The sequence below is a fragment of the Lissotriton helveticus genome, chromosome 3_2, assembly GCF_964261635.1.
Source record: "Lissotriton helveticus chromosome 3_2, aLisHel1.1, whole genome shotgun sequence".
NCBI classification, from domain to species: domain Eukaryota; kingdom Metazoa; phylum Chordata; class Amphibia; order Caudata; family Salamandridae; genus Lissotriton; species Lissotriton helveticus.
The window spans coordinates 286540968-286562269 of record NC_136062.1 but is presented as its reverse complement, the minus strand read 5'-3'; the positions used below and the strand labels follow the sequence as shown (position 1 = coordinate 286562269).

General features: G+C 43.4%; 1 protein-coding gene and 1 long non-coding RNA gene across 4 annotated transcripts in view; one reads left to right on the top strand and one right to left on the bottom strand.

Moving 5' to 3' along the window:
* SCAPER (S-phase cyclin A associated protein in the ER) overlaps positions 1-21302 on the top strand; it is a 3246499-nt gene that overhangs the window by 1802961 nt on the left and 1422236 nt on the right. The window lies entirely within an intron of this gene.
* Positions 14208-21302, bottom strand: part of LOC144826303 (uncharacterized) — an 88368-nt gene continuing 81273 nt past the window's right edge. For both annotated transcript variants that reach the window (XR_013609767.1, XR_013609766.1), the window contains exon 5: positions 14208-15916. This is a non-coding gene — a long non-coding RNA (uncharacterized LOC144826303). The remainder of the gene's footprint in view (positions 15917-21302) is intronic.

Sequence of the window (21302 nt, the reverse complement as noted above, 5' to 3'; positions counted from 1 at the left end):
GCAGATGTCCCCGAGAAATTCTCGATCTAATTCTGTGCTGATATAGTCGTTTGGGGCATACAGTGCCCTATAATAATCTGCAAAACTTTGATCGACCTCTGTCGACCCGATACCAAACCCCTGTGCCGGTCCAGCACCACTCGCACCAGCGACACAGTCCCTGCGACCTGACACAATCTGTGCAGCATTCGGCTGGATTTGTCCCGCCATTGGTATATTCGCTGCTGTGTGGCCTGCCACGCCGTCTTCGCATCATTTAATAAGTGCTGGTGGGTAGGACTGCCCCTTGTTTGACATTATTCAGTAACCCTCTCACATTCCATGTTAAGATGCGGAGTTGATCCCTTGTACCCCCTGGCATACAGCTAGTCATGTATATCTGTGCTAGAAAATTATCCACAACAAGTGTGTCAAATGTGGTATGAGCAACTGGACCTCAGCTGTTCAAGAACCAACAAAACATTAGTGCAACAAATACTCCACTCACCCCCCTCCTCCATACTTCAAGAAACTAGCAGCATCTGTAGCGGTTTACACCCGTGCCAAACCTCAAGCGGTGGACTGGAAGGACCACCACCAATGGATCCCACTACCACAACGCCCAAGAAACATGACCTCTAGAGAGGATTTCTAGGAATGTCTCTCTGATGTGGCAGCTTTATAAATGGTAATCCGCCCGCCCGTGGATGGCTGCATTGCCAGCGCTGTCCTATTGAGAGAGACAAGGCCCAGCAGGGACACGGGGATGGGAAAGTCACGTCGGCCCATCACAGCAGGCTGAGCAGTGCCTCCCAGGGCCGGAGCCGTCTCCCTGCATTGTTGTTTGAAGTCTGATGTTCTGTATGTAGATGTGGCAGGGGCCCTCAGTCAATATGTGCCAACTGTACTAATATTTTCCGAGGCGGGGGAGACACAGCCGCGCCGACAAGCCCCCGCTGAGTAGGCCCGTCACACCGTGGCTGTTGGCCGCACTAGTCTGCTGCCCAAGTGTTAGCTGCGGCTCTTCCTCTCCCATCCAACAGGACCGAGCTGGCACTCCCGCTCACAGCCGCCACGGGTCAGAAATTTCAGATGGTCCTGGGGGCGTTGCACGTCTCTTCCCCGGTGTGTGTGCCGCCCCACAGGCCGCCGGAAGCCCGGGTAGGGAAGCCCCAGGGACAGACCGGGTCAAACGGCCCTCACTGCAAACAGAGTCGTGTGCACCCGGCTCTGGGCCTCCACTTGCCGTCTTTCACAATCTGTTGGCCTGGTAGTCCTCCGGGCGTCACCAGCAGACCCAACTGGGCCAAGACCACAGTCACAGCGCCGGACGTTGAATAGGCATGGAAACGAAACCAGGCCACAACACTCCGCTCCGTCTCTCCAGCAAACCACACACTCCAATTTGCGGATAGCTGTTGTTGCTGTAATATTGGAGCCACAGGAGGTCAGGCTGATGTCTCGGATGGGAAACGGCCACTACAACGCGGCCGTTTCCACGCACACCATAACCACGCATGCATTACAACACATGCGTGGTTACAACGAGAAGCCTTTACCACGCATACCTTTACTACGAAATACATAGTAAAGGCATGTGTGCTAAAGTAAAAAAACAAAAAACGGGCGGAGCTTGGGGGGTTCTCTCCCCCCCACAAAAAAAAGCGTGGGTTTAAAAAGAAAAAAAAGCACCTGTTTGTGAAAAAGAAAGAAAAAGATGTGAAAGGAGATCGGCGTCATAAGAGGAAACAGAAAAACACTTCCGCTTCCTCTTAATGACATACAACTTCATCACGGAAAAACAAGGAGAGGAGAGGAGAGGTAAGGAGGAATAAGCGGGTGGTGTAGCAGAGAGTTAAATTAAAAAAGTAAATTTTTAGGGTGAAAATCCTTTAACATGAGAATACTATTTACATGCATACTTTTACAACGGAAATCGTAGTGAAGTATGCGTGTAAAAGGTATTTTCGTGGTAAAGGATATGCGTGGTGATTGCATTCCCGTTGTAACGCATGCGTGGTAAAGGCATGCGTTACAACGGAATGCGTTGTAAAATCATACCACCGTCTCGGATGGCCAGATTGGCAGGATTAACGTCGGATGTTGAGTTAGTTGCTGGAAGCTCTCTCAAGGCGCGTCAGACATCTTGCACGCCAGGCTACGCCCTCTACATTCCGAACTTTTAACCTTTCTTGTAAACTCCTCTGAGTCTTATCCAAGAAAGCTGCATCATCTGCGCACTTAGAAATATTTATTACTTTGCTACAAATCATGGGAGGGAAAGCCCCATCAACTAGAAGAAACTCAGCAAATCAGTCCCAAAGATGTAGAAGGGAGCCAAAAGGAATCCCTGATTTAATTCATTGTAAGAATGGAATTTTTTAGCAAATATCTGGAACAAGCTTACCATAAACTGGCCTGACTACTTCGAAGACTGTTAACAGATATGCATATACGGCATACAACCCTCCTAGTATACTGACATTGTTGCTGGCAGCTGTGAAATACCTATACTCCCTAAACATCTAGTAATGATGTGGACAGACCATGCTTATTAAACGAAACAATGTACCTGCTTTATTAAAATACCCTTTATGTTAAAGGTCCCATTTATTGTTTGTTTTTTCTATCTGAAATTGTTGTAAAGATCCTAAAGCCAGGCTCCATTTTGATCAGGTTGAGTTATATTGTCTGCCTTTGGCCCACATGCCGCTTGTCATTATTTTTTGCAGTACTCGTGAAAGTGTCAAATCACCCATACAATTACTTTGCTAAAATCTAATTTAACACAAGTCTGCTACAAGTTTCCTGATATCTACATTTCAAGGTCTGACAGTGAATGTGCAATATAAACATTTGACTGTGCAAAATGAATATGTAGTCCAAGTTAACATTTTCATTATGCTGTTTCATACCGGTTATGAATTGGACTAAGTGGAAAGTCTCCTAAAGTGGTGTAAAAGTCAGTGGTCAATCCTATAAAACTCCATGAATTGACCACTGATGCAGAAAGGTCGTTGTCCCAGGTTATTGCAAGTGGTTCTGCTAGATTACTGTACTGCCTTAGCCTACATTCCTATGCTGAGAGCCAATGAGGAGAGGAGCAGATCCCAGCTGACATGTGTTTCCCTTTCGAGGGAACACTGTCCTGGCTGAACTTTGATAACCACAGCTTCTTTGCTGTGAACAAATATGCAGTGCATTAAATCCCAAGTAACTGCATGCTGTCAAGTATATCACTTAAAAGTACTCTTTGGTGGGGTTAAATGTTCATATTTTTCTCGCTGTTGGTGACGTGTATTAGTGCTGTTCTAATTACATTCTCTGTGGTTTTTACTAATGCCCTTAGCAACAGGATGTATAGAGCCTCTTCTTAGTGCAGTACTTGTGTATGCTATTCAAAAGAACGAAATTGGGTTTAAATTACCAATGCGTCCCTGACCCCTTTACGGGACTGTTAGTAACCCAGAAAGCATGGTCATCACACCAACAAGAATGTTAAGTGGGGTTGTGTGGGGCTACAACAACTTGGACTTTCACACTCAATCGTTGGTGCCCTGAAGTTAATGCACCTGTGGGAAGGAAAACAAAACCTTATAGAACTAGACAAGAGCCATAGTTTATATAGCAAAATGAATAAAAAAGGGTATTGATATTTATGGGATTTCCAGAATTAAACTGATGCATTTTTATGGATATGTTTAACATCACAAGATGTTTTTGGGAATAAACTTTATTGGTTTTGATTTTATGCAAGATGCAAGGCCTGAAAGGCCAACGTACAGTAATATAACAATAAGAAAAGAAATAGGCATTGCAAAAAACAAATTCCTGCTTGCATCGTCCCGACTCACCCCACACCCAATGCCCGTCAACAAAATGCAAAGTAAGGCCAACTAGTACAGCATTCTCCCCACATCCGCTCAGCTCCCCCTCATACTGTGACTGTCCGAATCTCAAAAAACATACAGGAGATACAAGGTCAAAAATGTATGTTGTACTAAGTCTTCAAGCTAAACGGAGTCATGGAACACAACAGAAATTACATGTGGCTGAAAAACTCCCATCAGACCACCATGATGGCGGAGTATCGTCACGTGGGATACGGATGGTAAATCCAAATCTTACCCAACCCATCAGGTGATGGTGTAGAGATGGATCCAAAGGTGACCCTCTAGCCACAATGTATTTCAATATGGTGGTGATGGTGTGCAATGTGAAAAGGGTGTAGGATTAAAAAATAACTACTGTGACAGAAAATATGTTTAATAGGCACTGTTACAGTGTTAAGGCTAAAATGACGCCACATAGTGTGAAAATATGACTATGTGAAGGCGTAGTGCAGAGTGGTCGACATGTTTCAGCTTGATGTCCGAATCTCGTCAGAAATCAATTGGTTTACTGAACAGGTGTGCTCCAATTTTATCCCCCGATACTCCACTCATGCCTGCCACATCTTTGGGTGTTTCGGAGGACATCCACTCGCTTTATATACCACGTCTAAGCTCATGCAGTGGTTCATTCTCCTATTCCACACAGCGAGGGACGAGGGCGTTGTGGCCTTCTACTCCAGTGTAATGTCCTATTTTGCCAGAGTCAGACCCAAAAATACAAACAACCTTTATATCTGTTGCCGCCTAGTGTGTCAGTGACATGAAGAAGAAAGAGTCTTGGGTCCAAGGGAACCGAAAAGACTAGAACCCTGCTCAAACATCTGGTCACTGCGCACCAGGAGCGAGTGAACTCTGAACAGCCCCAAGCAATGTGGAAGAAAGTACCTTCCTCCTTGTTACATCGAATGCAGGACTGAGAGGCAATCACTCCCATCTGCCAAAGTCGATGGTGCATGAAATAAACCCTGTGGAGCTAGTTAAACTGGATCAGTCGAAGTCTGGCTGCGATGGCAGCTGCACGGGGTGCTCCCAATACCTCGGTCCAGTCTTCCACAAGATTATTTTTAACACCTATGTTTGTTAACTTTTTCGATAGGGCTGTAGTGTTTATTTAGTTGGAGCAGTCCACAAATCAACTAAGTCATAATATATGCAAATACTTCTTCTTTTATGGTATTTGTCAATTAAATAAGACAAAATCATGCTGTGGGCTGTCATAGATATTCTTTGGAGACAAAAACCTGGCTGACGGGATATCCAGCATCAGCTTGGCTAATGCAGCTCCACAGACCTCTTCAATCCCCACGTACTCTTCCCAGAATCTTAGAGTTATCATCCCTTGGTTGAACAGGTCTTCTGAGTCTCCTTTTTTGGTCTCGCCTACCAGACAGCTCAAGCTATCTGATTACAAAAGAACTATTGTGGGCTAACTAAGAACTTATAGTGGGCTTAAAGCCCACCCATGGCCTATCATTGGTTGGATTTATTGCCATATTAATATCCTTACTTCCTAGTATTTCTTGATATATCTTGTTTGTTCCTCCCATGGAGCATAGTCTCGGTAACATCCTCTTTTATTGGCTGACTTGTGTCCTTCCATTACTCACTTTTAGGAAACTACTTTTTTCTTTTTAGTTAAGCAATTCATAATAGTGCATATTTTTCCCACCTATCTCCCTCAAGTGCTTCTCCCCTGTCCCTCGAGCTCTATGTTGCGCTGTTTCTCATGTGGTTCTCTTCCTTCACCCCTGAGCTTTTCTTTTTTCTACCCTACCTACTGTCGTCCATGTTGCTTCCTTGTGTGCTGCTACTCCCACCATCTGTATTGCTTCCTCCCTCATGAGCTGCTTATCCTCTCCTGCTTTTATTTTAACTTTACCCCCTTACCCTAACGTCCTTGCCCTCCCCAGCCCACTTCTTCTCATTTCCTTTTTTAATTACCTATCTCAGATCTGTAAAAAAAAAAAAGCACGCATATCATTTCATAGGCACGTGAGGACATATGCGTGTACCTACAAAATGATGTGGCCACCAGTGGCCATGTCATCCTTCTTTTTTCCCTTTTCACCATACTGCAGAGCCCCAGCAAGAAATGTGTTTTGCCGAAACAGTATAGCATCACCAAAAGGCTTTTGCTAAGCCAATAGTTCATGCTGGCGATACTTACTGGTTTGCCATGTTTTTATGTTTTTGATAGTGCAGCTGTTAAACATAACAATTTCTAACAGTATACTTAGATTGGGTTTTGAGTCTGCCCCTTATAACCACTGGCTTTCTTCAACCACCCTATTTTAGTCATTGGCATGAGACTTTGTCAACCACGTCTTGACTCAGCCTACTGAAGTATTCATCTCTTACCTAATGCGTTTGGCTGTTTGGGTGTATCCTTTAGCGTCCACTTAAGTGATTCATTGAACTTCATGAGGATTTACCACTATAGTCCTCACTGTCCTATGTTACTGGTTCCCTTCCATGTGTCTCTTTCTAACATGTGAATGCTGCATGTGTTAGTACATCAAACCCAGGCCTATAGCCTTTGCCACTGCTTGTTTTACTTCAGCCTTATCCTACCACTTGGTGTTATATTTGTCTCAAAAACTTTTTTAATGGTCTTATAGAGGATATCTCCCCATCGCCAAATCCTCCTGGGATACCTGTTTTGCATCCAATCCAGGCCAGACGCCTTCACTTTGTTCAACCTTTTTCATACCATACTAATTGCTTCCCCCTCTAGGGAGTTGTATATTTAGGTAGGAGCTATAGTTTTGCAGCTGCCCAGAGATCGCAACATATAAATAATTTAATTAGCTAATTCTTCTTTTTGGGGATTACTACACTGGCCAGTTTTCATGTGATCAAACCATTTGCAACTAAATGCTAAAAACCTACTGTGCTGTGAAACACAACAACCAGTAATATTTTACTCTAGTATCTTGGTTGATCTGGCTTTTTCTTTCAGACAAAATCTGTTTTGCAACCTTCATCTTTTTGGCTCTAGTTTATCTGTTTCACATTGAGCATTATTTACTTGTCTTGCGTTATCTTCACCTATTTGACTAAACAATAGGCTTTTTCATGTAAAGTTTAGCTCTTCGGCCTTTTTCAGTACCCTTACATTTTCAGTTACCTGTGAAACTAGGAAGTCTTTGAGCACAATTGTAATCTTGGCACTATGCCAACAATCAAAATATATTCCAAGTTTCTGAAAGTTGTATTTTTCATCTATTTTCTCAGATTTTCACCAGCATCCATATCCATCTAATTTCCTTTCCCATTTTCTGACTGGCCTATTAAATCTCCAAAAAACCCACAATTCGATTCTCTCGAGCTGGGCAGTCCAAATAAACCTGGCCCTTTAGCATTGATTTATGGTTTGTCTCGAAGTAGAGAACTTAAATGCTCTCACGTATTATCCGACCAATTACGTTTAAATGTCTCTTTCTCAGTACCTCTCTCATGCCTCAGCCATATTGTTTCATCCAGCACACATACATTGCATTTAGGTCTAGCATTAGAGCACCATCAAATCTTGTGAGCAAGTTCTGGTGACCATAAATAGAAACGAGAGACAGGATCTTTACTCCAGTTTTATCCTCCGAGGCAGCCCAAGTTCTTCTTCTCACTATAGACGAAGTGTTTTGACTAGTCATGCTTGAAAGTTCCCTTTAGACATCCATGCATTTTAAAGCACTACCTGGTTTACAATGGATGTGTGTTTCTAAAAAAAAGAATCAGCACTCAGCTCTACCTCTTTTGTTACAATGTGGGTTGTTTCCACCTGTGGGACGGTATTTAGGGTACTAAAATCTCTCAGAGCCATTTGCATAACAAATCCAAAGTGTACTGGTTCTTGTTTATTGAGACAAAGCTCTCTCATACTTCCAATCTCCACCGCTTTCATACTTAGCTCACTTTTTTGACCATCAAGGCACTCATTGGATATCAAAGACAAACGCTCTGCCACAGAGTGGAGTAAGCGAGTATCTAATGGACTCTAAGCTCACTAAGCAAAGGTGATAGAAAAAACATTTACACGTGCCTGGGAGAATCTGTTTTACCCCTTTGTCCTTTAAATAAGACTCATTTGAACTAAAAGCAGTGGTCAGGTAGAATACTTTAATTACTTTCAGACACTGGTAATTAGTTTCGGGCCATTTTCAGTCTGTGGTTCTTTAGCTTGGTGTCCTGTCTGCAGTGGACTTGCCTGGTAGTTAAGGGTACACTGTTCTTTTTGAAACAAGAATACGTCTGATTTGTATATAACTGGTCTCTCAATATGCAGTGGAATAGTGGACAGTGGTTGAGATTAACCAGGAATCCCGCTATCACACTTTTCTTTTTTTCTAAGATGACCAAAGTGCAGTGTGGATACCTCGACATTGATCCTGTGCTCACGGTGTCATTGGACTCAAGCTGTACCTCACTGATGAGCCTCAGGTTGCCGCAACCGATTAAACTTACTTTCCTGTCTAGCATGACTTCTAGCCTGGCACTGCAGCAGGACCAAGTCTGCTTTGCATATTTCTGGTCTATTTCTACTATGTCCCATTAGACAAAAAAACACACACAGACTAAATCATGTCCCCAGGTAATTACCAGTGGTGGAGATTAATACAAGCATTCCACCAGGATGGATTCTAGATCGTATACTTGGTGACAGCCATTCATGAATGCATCTCCAGCACCCCGAAAGTCTGATGTATAAATTGTTCCAGGGCCACAATGAGTCATTAGGGGTGCAGCATGTGACACTGGATGGAATGGAGGGCGCAACCATCTGCAAGATAAATGTAAATGGATGTGTTAAAGTGGGAAGTTGTGACCCGCTCCCAGATGAATACTCTGAGGATGCTCATTCCTAACTGAGGGGTGTTAGATAATCTACAGATACCATCATTAGTTTCTTCGTGGGTGGGTTTTCATAAGAAATATAGTTGAGAAAAGCAGAATTTGGTCTTTCATTGGATGTGTTAAAGATTCTAACGTGCAAGTTATTTCTGATGGTCAAGTTGGGAATTCTCTGCAGTCTTTGTTTGAACTACAAGGTTCACATGCACTCATCCACGCAGTCGATCATCCCACCTTCATACACACCTGGACTCTTGAATGGAATTCACCGGCAATATACTTAACTGATTCTCCCCCTACCAACTGACACCAATTTGTTCACATGGGAACGTTCTGGTTACAAAAGATCCCTATTACCTGTGGAGTACCCCAGGGTGCTATACTGTCTCCAGTCACCTTCAACCTGTACATGAAGTCCTTGGTGCTCGCCTAACAGATGACAGCATCAAGATTTACCAGTATGCCTATGATAAACAACTCTACTTGAAAGTCTCTGCTTTAAACGCCTCAAACACTGCTTGCATACTTCTCTGATCTGGATGTCCAACACCTAACTGAAGCTCAACCAAACCTCAACAGAATTCCTGTTATTTGCCAAGAAAAACAAACAAGATACAGTACAAACCTGGTTCAATTACAACTTCGACCCCAACTTTCAAGGAATGCCAAGTTACTTGGATTCACCCTGGAAACCAATCTTACTCTCCAGGATACCAGTGTCATAAAAATAAAGACTGCCTGGTACCAGATCAATATTCTGAAGAAAGATGAAAGTGGGTATGTAGTACTGCCTGTCCCACAGCAGCTTCAGATATTGACTGGATATCCAGGCATTATTACTTCATAAACATATATGTCACGGACCATGTTGCAGCTTTGCAAATGCAAGTTTTACACCTGTAAGAAAGCTCTTTTGGAGCTGCTATGCTGTGTTTCACAGCGGGCTGCTGCTCTCAGCATGACTCAGGGTAATGCAGGTTGTGATCAGGCACGGGGTTTCACTTGTTCACTGTGCAGAAAGAAACAAATATGGCTCTGACTGCTGAAAGTCTTTTGGCCCTTTGCTATGAAATTATAAATAGTGCTTCATTTCTTAAGACCTTGTGGCAGATGGTCTTTTTAAAATTTATTTTTTATCTTTTTAGTGGTAAACTAATAGCAGGCTTCGCATATCATTCTGCAGTAGTATGAATTAGGTCATTGCACACGTGTTTTCATTTTGACTTCACAGAGCCCCATATAGTACATGATCCAGGTGGATTGGCAAGGCGCTTTTACGGCCATACCATGCGGTTAGACTAGTGAACCTCGTTATCACCCTGCTTTACAAGCAATCCTCCCTACCACCCCCGTATCTAACCACTGTAATTTCTCCAATCACCCCACAATTTCTCCCATTTCTTGGGGCATCCTCTAGCTGTGTAAACCACTTGTTCCCCCTTCTGACACCAATCTAGGTCTTTTTCCCAGTCCTGAACTGATGGTGCGCCTATAGCCCCCACAACTGTGTGATATTTCGTTTTGCAACCCCGGCCTCCAATCTAAGCCAGATTTCTTTTGACTTAGGCCAGTCTTGGTCCCCCTTTATTCCCCATAGTAGCCACCCAGACTCCACCGTGATCTCCACCCCGCCACCCTTGCCATTATTGATGTGGTCTTGACCCAATATTGTTGAATCGTAGTGCAGTCCCACAGTATATGGTAGATGGACTCTTCGGTCTCACACCCCTTCTACACAATGGGGATTGTGTTCTGCCTATTTTGTGGAGGAGAGTTTGCGGATAGTAGGATCTATGAAGAATCTTGAGTTGGACCAACCAGAATCTCACTCTGATGGAGATCACTCAGGTGGCCTAGAGAGCCTCTGCCCAGTCTGCATCATCTAATGTTTTCCCCAGATCATTCTCCCACCCCTTTCTCAGGAGACCAAGTAGATCAGGGGAGTTGTTGATTAATTTCCTATAGAGTAGAGATACTCCCTTCTGTGTCAGTGCCTCTGTTAGTAAACGGTCCTCTAGTGGCGAGTCGTCAGGCAGTTGTTCCCCCATAGGCAAATGACGGTGTAATGCGTGCCCATACTGAGTGTGTTGGAATAGCTCCAAATCTGCTAAATCCAATTCTTTTTGCAGCTCTTGAAACTGTATGCATGATTGGTTTCTCCAGGCGTCGCCCAGGTGCTCTATTCCAATAGGTCTCCATTTGTGGAATCCCTTCAACCCTGTTATCTCTGACAGGAGTGCACTGTACCATAGCGGAGTCTGGGCCGCTAGTTCCCCTCTCCAACCCAGTGATTTGGTAGCCTCCTGCCATGCATGTTTTACCACTTGTGTGTGTTGTAGCCAGTCGTCTCTACCGATCTTGCGGTACTGCAGTTTCTCGTACCCTCCGTGACCATGTACCCTCTATCTACTCTATATTTATTATTTTATTTATTTATTTCTAGTATTTGTAGAGCGCAACACTCATCCCAGGGGATATCACGGCGCTAAAAAGAAAAAGGGGACTGCTGAGTTGCGCGGGGAGAGTTAGTTTTTAGGGAAAAAGTGAGTTTTGAGTTTTTGCCGGAATTGAAGAAGGTTTGTAGTGTGTCTAAGATCCATGGGTAATTCATTCCAGCGTTTGGCCGCCAGGTGTGAGAAGGCTCGTCCACCCGTTCTTGTCTTGTAAATGCGCTTGGGTTTTGCTAGGGCTGAGTTATTGGATCTTAGGTTCCTGTTTGGAATGTAAAACTCGATTTTCCCTTGCAGGATTGTAGGGCCTGTTTTGTGGAGGGCTTTGTGCGCGTGACAGAGTAGTTTGAAGGTGGCTCGCTGGCGCATTGGCAGCCAGTGGAGTTGTTTCAGGCATGCTGATGCTGAATCTCGTTTGCCCTTTTTGCATACCAGTTTAGCTGCCTGATTTTGAAGGACCTGTAAGCGGGAGAACAGTTGTTCGTTCATCCCCTCGAACAGGGCATTGCCATAATCCAGGCGGCTGACCAGGAGGGCCTGGGTAATTGTACGCCGACAGTCCAGTGGGATCCAGGAAAAAATTTTGGCTAGGAGTTTCAAGATTGCAAATCCTTTACCCCAGAGTATGCGTACGTGGTCTTTCATGGATAGTGCGTCGTCCATCATGATGCCAAGGTTTCTGGCATACTGTTTCGGGGTGGGGGCTGTTCCCAGTGTCGGTGGCCACCACGTATCATTCCATGATAGTTTTGCTCCTCCGAACAGTAGTATTTCAGATTTTCCGGCATTGAGTTTAAGGCAGTGGTTGCGCATCCACTCTGCCATTTCGGAGAGGCAACTATGTAGTTTTTCTTTAGTTGTTTCCGATCTTTCCAATCTTTCATCCATGGTCACCTGGGTCTTATTGGTCTGCAAATACCACGTTGTTAATTACCAGCAGTTGCTAGGCCCAGTAGTATTTTTGAACGTCTGGGATTGCCAGTCCTCCCTCATATACCCCTTTCTGTAATTTGGCTAGCGCAATTCTTGGAGCGTCCCCTTTTCAAAGCAATTTGCGGACTGCCTGGTCTACTCCTGTAAAGATAGCTGGTGGAATCCTGCACGGTGTATTTTTCATTACGTAGAGCAGCTCTGGGAGGGTCATCATCTTATAGAGGGCGACCCTGCCTACCAACGTCAGTGGGAAATATTCCCAGTGTTTCACATCTGCTTTGAGTCAGTCGAGTTGCGGGTCAAGGTTGTGCCTGAGATATTCATGTTGGTCGTGTGTGACATATATGCCTAAGTATTTAAACCTGTTTGGGCTCACCTGGGCCAAACAGTCACGTGGCAAGCTGGTGGACTTCCTTAACAGGGGGTAAATCACTAATTTAGCCCAATTGATTGTATAACGGAATGTTCCCCGAATATTCAGAAGATTTGCCTTATCCTATTTATGGAATTCTGGGGTCGGGCAACATATAGCAACACATCATCAGCATATAGGGAGATTCTTTCTTCCCAACCTCCTGGTTTAGGTATTCCCCAGATAAGGGTGTCCTGGCGGATCCATGCCGCTGAAGGGTCGAGGGCCAGAGCAAACCGCATCGGAGACAGTAGACAGCCCTGCCGGATGCATCTGTGAAGCTCGAAACTATGTGAGGATATTCCATTTACCCTGACCCTGGCCATAGGGGGCATGTAGAGTAGATTAAAAGATTCTTTTTCATTCAAATAAAATTTGGCATGAAACATATTTTCCTGAGAGTAGCATTGAAATTCAGAATTTGATGTCAAGACTCCTTTACAGCGAACACTTGAATTTCTATGACTTGTATAGTTGAAATCAAAGGCGCAACTAGAGCCAAATTTGGGGGGGGGGGCTAAGAAAAAATTTCGGGGGGGGCTGAACCTTTAATCAGTAGGCAGAGTGGAGCTGCAGGGGCTCTTAGAAGGGGTGAAACAACTGCAAGGCCTAATTAACATTCAAATTGTCTTTTAAAGACCTGTGAAACGTTCGGGTGCGGCTCTGTGTGTGCCCGGGATCAGTCTCATCCCGGGCTGCCACACACGACGGGGGGGGGGGCTGAAGCCCGGTGAGTTCAATGGGTGTTGCGCACCTGGTTGAAATGATCAACTGGACTTAGCATCTTGGAACTTGGATAAAGCAATACAGCAAGTCCCAGATGCCAGGGTAGTGCGGAGTTAAAACACCAGTACTGCCTCAAGGTGTCACACATGATTGTGGCAGCACTGCATTTACTTGTAAGTATGCTTCAGAAAAGAGTGAATTGCATGTCCGGTCTTAGGAAGAGTTTATCACGTCAGGATCACACTTGAAATGCTGATGTAGAGGTTTTTTACATAATACATCAGTGTCTATTAAAGGTTAGAAGCCCTCAGTACTGCCAGTGACATGTCATGATCTCTACAAGGCCGACATGTCATGAGCTCTGTAATCTTGAATTTGCAGGAGCCAGTCAGATATTAATCTAAAAGACTTCTATTTGGACAGTCACTTGATCTGCACTTTAACCACTCGTTTACTTTGCCCCATCACTTCTACGTTATATGCTCATTGGTATTGTGGCTTGTTTACCCTGTAGGACTTGAGTAGTACAGAAACTTTTTAAAGTTATGATGTCCTCGCCTGAAAGCCACTGTAGTCCGAGCTGGAGTGATGTGACAGATTTCTTCTGGTTGAATCGTACCCATAGCATAATAAAAGATGCGGGACAAACCGTATAATGCAGTAGAAAAAGAAGAGCTTTAAGGAAATTTGTGTGCACTAGTAATGGGTAAAATTCACCACAGGATAGACGTGTGATGTCAGGCATTAGGTGACAGAATAATATATGGATAAGAAAAGGAAAGCTAGAGAGCACTGTTCAGTTAGCAAAAGGCTCCAGTTGGTAACACAGAGAAGATAGTCCATGAAACAGAGGCTCAACACATCTTCCATCTATCAAATAGTGAAACTATTTCATAATTAAATGTTTATTAGTATTGATATTAGCTTAAAAAAAGCTGACAAAACTTACAAATCACTTACAATGATATATATTATATATAATGTTTCTTTTTTTTACAAAAATCCTAGAAGTTCATAAATCCAATAGGCTTTTACCAAATGTAAAGATAGTAAAACATTGATTTGGAAGATAAATTAACTCCATGCCTCTGAAGTTGTTTTACATCCAGAGATCAAATACATTGTACTGAACTTAAAAAGAATGATTGATTTTAAAGCACAAATCACAGATAGCCATGGTAGAGAACTGATTTGTCAAAGTGTCACCCTTTTGTCAAGATTTCTAGGTAAACCATTAGATAGTCCCTTGCTTTTTGTTCAACTTATATATTTATATACATCATGTTCATGGACAGTATATAATTTTGAAAAAGTTTTCAGTGTTGAATACTAATTCTATGTGACCCCCATGAATAAGCAATAGTTGACAACGGTTGGTTGAAACGCAGTACAGTTATCCGGAGTGATTGCAAACATGCCTTTCATATGTTTAATTTGTTTTCCCCACTTAATTGCATCTAATTGTAATTCAAATATATTGTACAATAAAAAATAAAATGTAAAACAATATTGTTTTCTCTCAATGGTGTATTCAACAGAACTAACCGTCACCAATGCATAATGTTGTATTATATGCTACTTTTTGATATACATATATAATTGCTGCAATGTTGGTTATCTCTTCCGGATAGACTATATCAACCTGTAATCCTGCTACCAATGCTATGGTCTCTGTCTTGTACATATATCTGTCTCATGTCTTGTAAAGCGCTCTGATACCCTCGGGTCAAGCCCAGCGCCAGTGATTCCCACTTGAGTGCTACAAGTTGCTTTGCAGCCAGAGTACTATTTGTAATCAATACCAGTCTCTTTTTTAGGTCTCGCCTTGCGTTGCAGCACGCATGTGCTGCTCGCTCTGCGAGGGCCTTTTGGAATCGATACAGTTTCGGAAGGGGGCTTCAAGCCACGTCCTTTTTTCAATTGGCTTGCGTCATCGTTTATGTTAAACGCTGGCGCGTGATTGAACATCGTTTTTTTTCTGGGTTAACGCCTTGTCCACTTTTAGAACAGCCCATGTGGACAGGCTGCGCCATCTTTGTTTCCCGTGACGTAGGAGGGTGTGCTCTTAGCTTGTTTACTGGCTCCTGATTGGAAATCCTACCCGCTCCTCCCTTCCCATCCCAAAGCAAACTTCCCAGAGTTGCTCTATAAATTCTTCATGTGCTTGTGCTTGAGTGCTTGTTTACTTTATTTCAGAGCGAGGCGCCCGCTTTAGGGACCCCGCGCTCTGTTTATTTATTTTTACTTTGATTCGGAGCGCAGTGCCTGCTTCAGGGACACCACACTCTTTCTTTTGTATAATGCGACACTTATAGCAGTGTCTCTCTTATTCTAGGATGTCCTTGGCTCAGCTCTCCCTGTTACTCTGTTTTCCCACCCACCGCTAGAGGTGACCCCCGCACCCACACCAAGATTGTCTGCCGCGCCGCTCATGCTTAGGAGTGAAACAGTTTTTTTCTTTTGGTAATGACTATGCTGTTGTGATGTTTTATTGGTTGCGCATCACAGCATCAGGGTGAAAGCATGGATGTGCCCGACAGTAAAACTAAACATTGTCTCGATAAAGACACGTTTGTTTTGTTTTCCGTGGCAGACACGGGCACTGCATTTCAACGGGGAAGGCTGGCACTGACTCCTTAACACTGGCACTTCATGGAAATCAGAAACGAGCATCACTGCGGAGAGAGAATGGTGTAATTACTAAAAGTGTTTGCAGGAGCGGTGCCAACACAAAAACACTTCAATAAGTTATGATTTGTTGAGCAAGAAAACTTTTTGTAATCTGATGTAGTGCAGATGGTGATTTACGAAGCAACTGCAGTAAAGGGTTGTGTGTGTAGAGAAGCAGGCTGGAGAAAAGAAAGGAATTAATAGTTCCACGTCCGTTGTGCTAAGCCTTGTTATAACTGTGTGAGCTTGAGGTGCTCTTTTAATTTTCATCTCCCTGATCGGACAGAGCATAACAAGAAGAATAAATACATAAAAGACAGTGTATGACTTCTATTTTTACCTCTGTCCACGCCTCTGTATGCATCATCAGCGAGCCGAGCAAAGAGTCGCCCATTTCCTACTACAAGATCCGGACACTTAGGTAACGGCCGTCACGTGCAAGTGAGTGTTGAGCTTTTTATTTTAGATCTGGCCCGTTCCTCTGGTGCCCCTTTGTTTCCCTTTTCTTTTCTTTTATTTATTCCTGCACCCTACGGACAGCAGCAACAGCCTGCACCGGCGCTGCTCATGTTGATTTTACCTTGCACTCATAACAGTTTATCAGTTGGCCAGGTGCAGTTTGTTTTAATCTACACTTTCCGGTCGCTGCTTTTAAATTCATGTTTTTTGTTTTTTAACTTCTTTATTAATTATTTTATATGTGCACGGGAGGCCCACACACTTAACCGAATCGTTGTATTTGACCTGCATACATCATGCAATGACTTTGACTATATTTCCTGTATGGATGGGTGGAAGGTCACCAAATCATTTTCATCCCTCCCTGCCCTTACTCCCCCTACCCCCTCCACATCCTGTGTCTGTGAAGTCATCTCGCATACTGTCTTGACGTACGCGGATTCTGGCCGTCTCTCACTGAGGGTGTCTATTTTGAGTGAAAGTCGATTACATTATCTAAGGCACTGGAGATTACACTGCACGAATAAATCACTCATTCACCAAGGGAGGGGCGCGGCCCAGCCCCACAGCGCCGCCCAATGCCCAGCACATGCTCGTGGCGCTTCAATACTAAGCCTGTCGACTAACCACAGACAGCAAATGAGGAGCAAGCACAGCCCACAACAAATGGCGTTAAGAGTACCTTACTAAAGCGTGCCAGGAATAAGAGCATTATGGGTGATAGTCCAATGTTTCTAAGCGCTATTCAAATTCCAGTAACGTAATCAAGACTACAACTCCCAGAATGCATGAAGGTAGTTCAGGAACACACCTCTTTTCTGTCCTACAATTATCTGGTTCTGGAACTCCTTGCTGCAGCTGCATAACATCCTTTCTATCTGCACAGGAGTATCTGTCAATAAGATCTATGAAGCTTGTCTTACGTGAGCTTACGTGCACCATTGCTCCACAAGTACCCAGCTTCCCGTGCCTGATGCTTTACGTGCCCTTTTGCCTCAAGTGCAACCATCCTCCACATGTGCCAATAGCTATGGCTAAACACTTGTAAAGTCCCATGGGCGAGACCTATTGGCTATTCCAATGCTTGTTTAGATATGCACTTTATCACAGGTGGCCTCATGATCAGCACTATCGTCACTCGGTGAAGTTGTAGAGGACAGCCAATTACCTTCCCCCTGATGGTACTGAGAACCTCCTTCCAATTGAACGTAAGCTTGGGGCACGACCACCAGACTTGTATTAAATCTCCCGCTGCCCATGTACCCTCCAGCAGAGACCATCCGCCTTATTTTTCATATATCTCATCCTTGCTGGCATGATGTAGTACCCCAACAGTATCTTGTTCAATGTTTCTCTATTTTGTACACTTTTGCAAAGCGAGGGTATGTCTACCCTCAATATCTGCCATTGCAGTAGTGAGATCTGTGGGGCCTAGGGTATTCTGCCATTGCTTCTTGTATATCCACTTTGATTGCTCCCCTAAGTTCGATAAGATAGCATAAATGTTGGATATGAGGCCCTTAGGACCGCCCTAAGTAGCAAACAGTTTTTCCCAGGTCGTTAGTTGTCGTAGTGCTGCCACTTTATTGATCGGGTGTAGAGCCCAATGTGATAGTTGTAGAGGCAGTCGACTCTTTCATTTGTAGTCTTGCCGCCACCAAAGGAAGGACTGAATTTCTGCTACTTGGAACAAGTCCTGTAACATTCTGCACCCGGTGTAAAATGTGATGCCCACTGACGGCGTATGTGGGGAGGAGATCAACGTCTTTGTTCCTTGTGAGCAAGTCCAATATTCGCATTGCTGATTTTAAGAGTTGGGAATAATAGCATTCTTGTTGAATAATAGCATTCTTGTTGTCTCGCATGCTTGTGTAGCCATGGTATAGCTCATCCACATGGATCCAGTGGTACTCTGATTCACAGAGCACCATTCAAAAAAAAGATGCGGAGCTGAGCTGCCTGAAGGTACTTCTTGATATTCGGCAACCCCATACCTCCTGAGAGTTTGTGTGCGGTTACTATTTTCTGCGATATCTGTGCTTTTTTACCCGCCCATATGAAGGCCTCAGTCACTTTTTTGTAGAGACCCTATATCTGATTCGGGAGTGGTAGTGCCTGGAAAAGGTAGAGCAATCCCTGCACAACATTCTGCTTGATTACTTACACCCTGCCTACGCATGAGAGGAAGAGTTTGCTCCAATTACGGAGGTCTAAAAATTTACATTTTTAATATCTTGAACTCCTTTGCCAGAAAAACCACATTTCCAATATGCCCGTGTGATTTTCCTATAAGTGTTTATTTTCTTACAGCAGGATACCTTATATGTAAGTTTAGGAAGAAACATCCGGGTTGTTTAATGTCAGGGATGTGCACGTTTCTTTAATCTTATATAGACATTGCAAACTCATATAGAGTAGTTAGAACATTTAATTCTGATATGAAGTTTTTGATGTTTGAGTTGAGGAAGTTGGTGTTGAACTCCTTACACCATATATTCTGATATGCAGGTCTAGATGAAGTATACTGTCGAGCCTATCAGATTCTTGGCACTGCAGTAAACCATAGTCCAGGACCATATCCCAGCTGATGCGAGTGCTGAGAGGCAGTTATAAATTAGAGCGTTGAAGCAGAGGTAGCCAAGAGAGGATTTTTTTGGGACAGTTATGGTGGTGATGAGACATCCAAGATTGAACGATATCCATGCACTTTAAGAAATAGGTGATTTTGTTTCAGTAGCATCTGTATGCGGTATGATGTTAATCAAGGAATAACCTGTGTCTCAATCTGTGTACTTACGGGTGGTTTCTGCCGTCAGTTTAATTTTTTTTTACATTTACAGTTAATTATGGTTCAGCATTGTTTTACCTCTTTCAAATTACTTTTAGGATTTAGAACAAAATGCAATAGGGGCTCTCATGTCTTCAGTCAGTTAGAGCACCCATGTGCCTCCTTGTACTATTGATGAATCCTGAATTACATATTATCAGCCTGATCGTGCTTGTCTGTGCACATTAGGGTAGCTCAACATTTGATTTAATTTCGTCGTATCTCTATACGTTGTGCTCATGTGTAATGTTCTTTGAATTTAACAACTGAGCATCTGTACTAAAGAATTGTCTTCTACTGCTCTGCAAGGTTGATAAATTACTTCTTCGACCAGCTAGATATATTCACACGCACTATTGCACCCTTGAAATGGACGTTTATTGTACTTCTTGGTCATTAGTAGGGGGTAGATAAGTTTTGAGTTTTGGATGGCAGCGGGGTTATTTAAGCCTTCTGTGGTTTATCAGCAGCTACAGACATATGTATGCTGTTAGCACAAGTAAACTGAGTTTAAACAGGCGGAGTTTACATGGACTCTTTCCAGGCTCCATCGAACGGTGCCAGATTAAAGTGGAGATTCAGCTGTTCCTCCGCTGAACCGGAACAGTCTGGTGCCATCGGCCAGCGTTTCTGATTTGATTAAAGTAGCAGAGAGACATTTCCACTGACCCATGTCATACATTGCTATCTGATTGTTGCTCATGATCTTCTGTCTTATCTGTATATGTTGATGGTTCGGCAAACATCCAGCTACCTCGAGGTTTGTGTGCCTAACTGAGTCGGCGAGCAGTGTGCCAGCAGCACCATTACACATGGTTGGGCTTTTCTTTATTAAGTCACTTTGCTCAGTACTGTATGATCATGCAGTGCGTCTTTTGCACATTTTTGAAGAAACTAGCTGCACTGCAATAGTGATGTATGCTTTGTTGGGGAATAACACAAATACTTATATGCTAACTTTTATGTTGATATTGGGCAGGACGACTCTTCAGTTTTGTTTCTCATATATAACGCAGATTATAGCAATGGTGTCCTTACCCTGCCACGCACATCCTTGTGTGAGTGGACAGTGAAAGTCCAAGCATCCAGACGCCAGCTAGAGAGCTGCGTCCCCGACTTGAGTTTCACACAGTGAATCTTTGTCCGATGTAAAGTGGAATAAAGAAACCTTTTGGAATGTGCAGACGTCCATCTTCCACCTGTTCCCGGGGCGCCTGCAAACATTGTGCATCCTTTTCCTTTTTTAATCCCACCAGCAATTGACCTTAGGAATCCTCTCTACCCTTCCGCCTATCTTTTTTTGATAAATCAATTTTTATTGTTTTTCGTGTCACAAAGAGCCCAATTCACTTAACATGCAACACATTGAGAAGAGTAATACACTGATTCAGCCCTTCTCCAGCCACATGCACGTTATTCAATCTTTCCACTCCACAAGAGTCCCACTATTTGCCCCAGATTTTAGTATGTGGTTTGAGGACAGTCTCTAGCATGATAGACACGATACTTAGCACACCAGTCCACCCCCTTCTGCCACTTCACTATAGTCGGGGTTTGAAGGGCCCTGCATTTGCGAGCAATGTCTCATTTGGCGCCTATTGTAGCCACCCCCGCCATTATTCGCTCACATCGGGCCCGTTTCTCGGGCACTTCGGCAGTTCTAACTTAATAGCTATTCATTTAAAAAGTGTTTAAGAAATGGGTACACACCTGAATGGTTTACTTTATACATGCAGCAAGCTACTGATTGATCCATGCAATATTATTATGAATTTGACACTATACGGAGTCTGAAAAAGATTAATATTTGTGTATGATACTAAATGAGCGGGGCAATTTAAAACTGGTCATAAGGTATGTTTGCTCATATGAATGGTCAATTAGTGTGTTTTTATATTAACAACTGTCCGTTGGGGACACACTTTTTGATGCTGTGGATTTTAGCTATTGTTTCCTGTTCTTATAGGAGCTTTGGAAGAAGAATATAGATAATAATGTACAAACATTACGTTATTCTCACTTCCTAGCTTAGCATATATACAAAGAGTGGGCACCATCACTGACAATCTTCCCCTGCCCCCACAATTTTTGATTGGGTCATATGA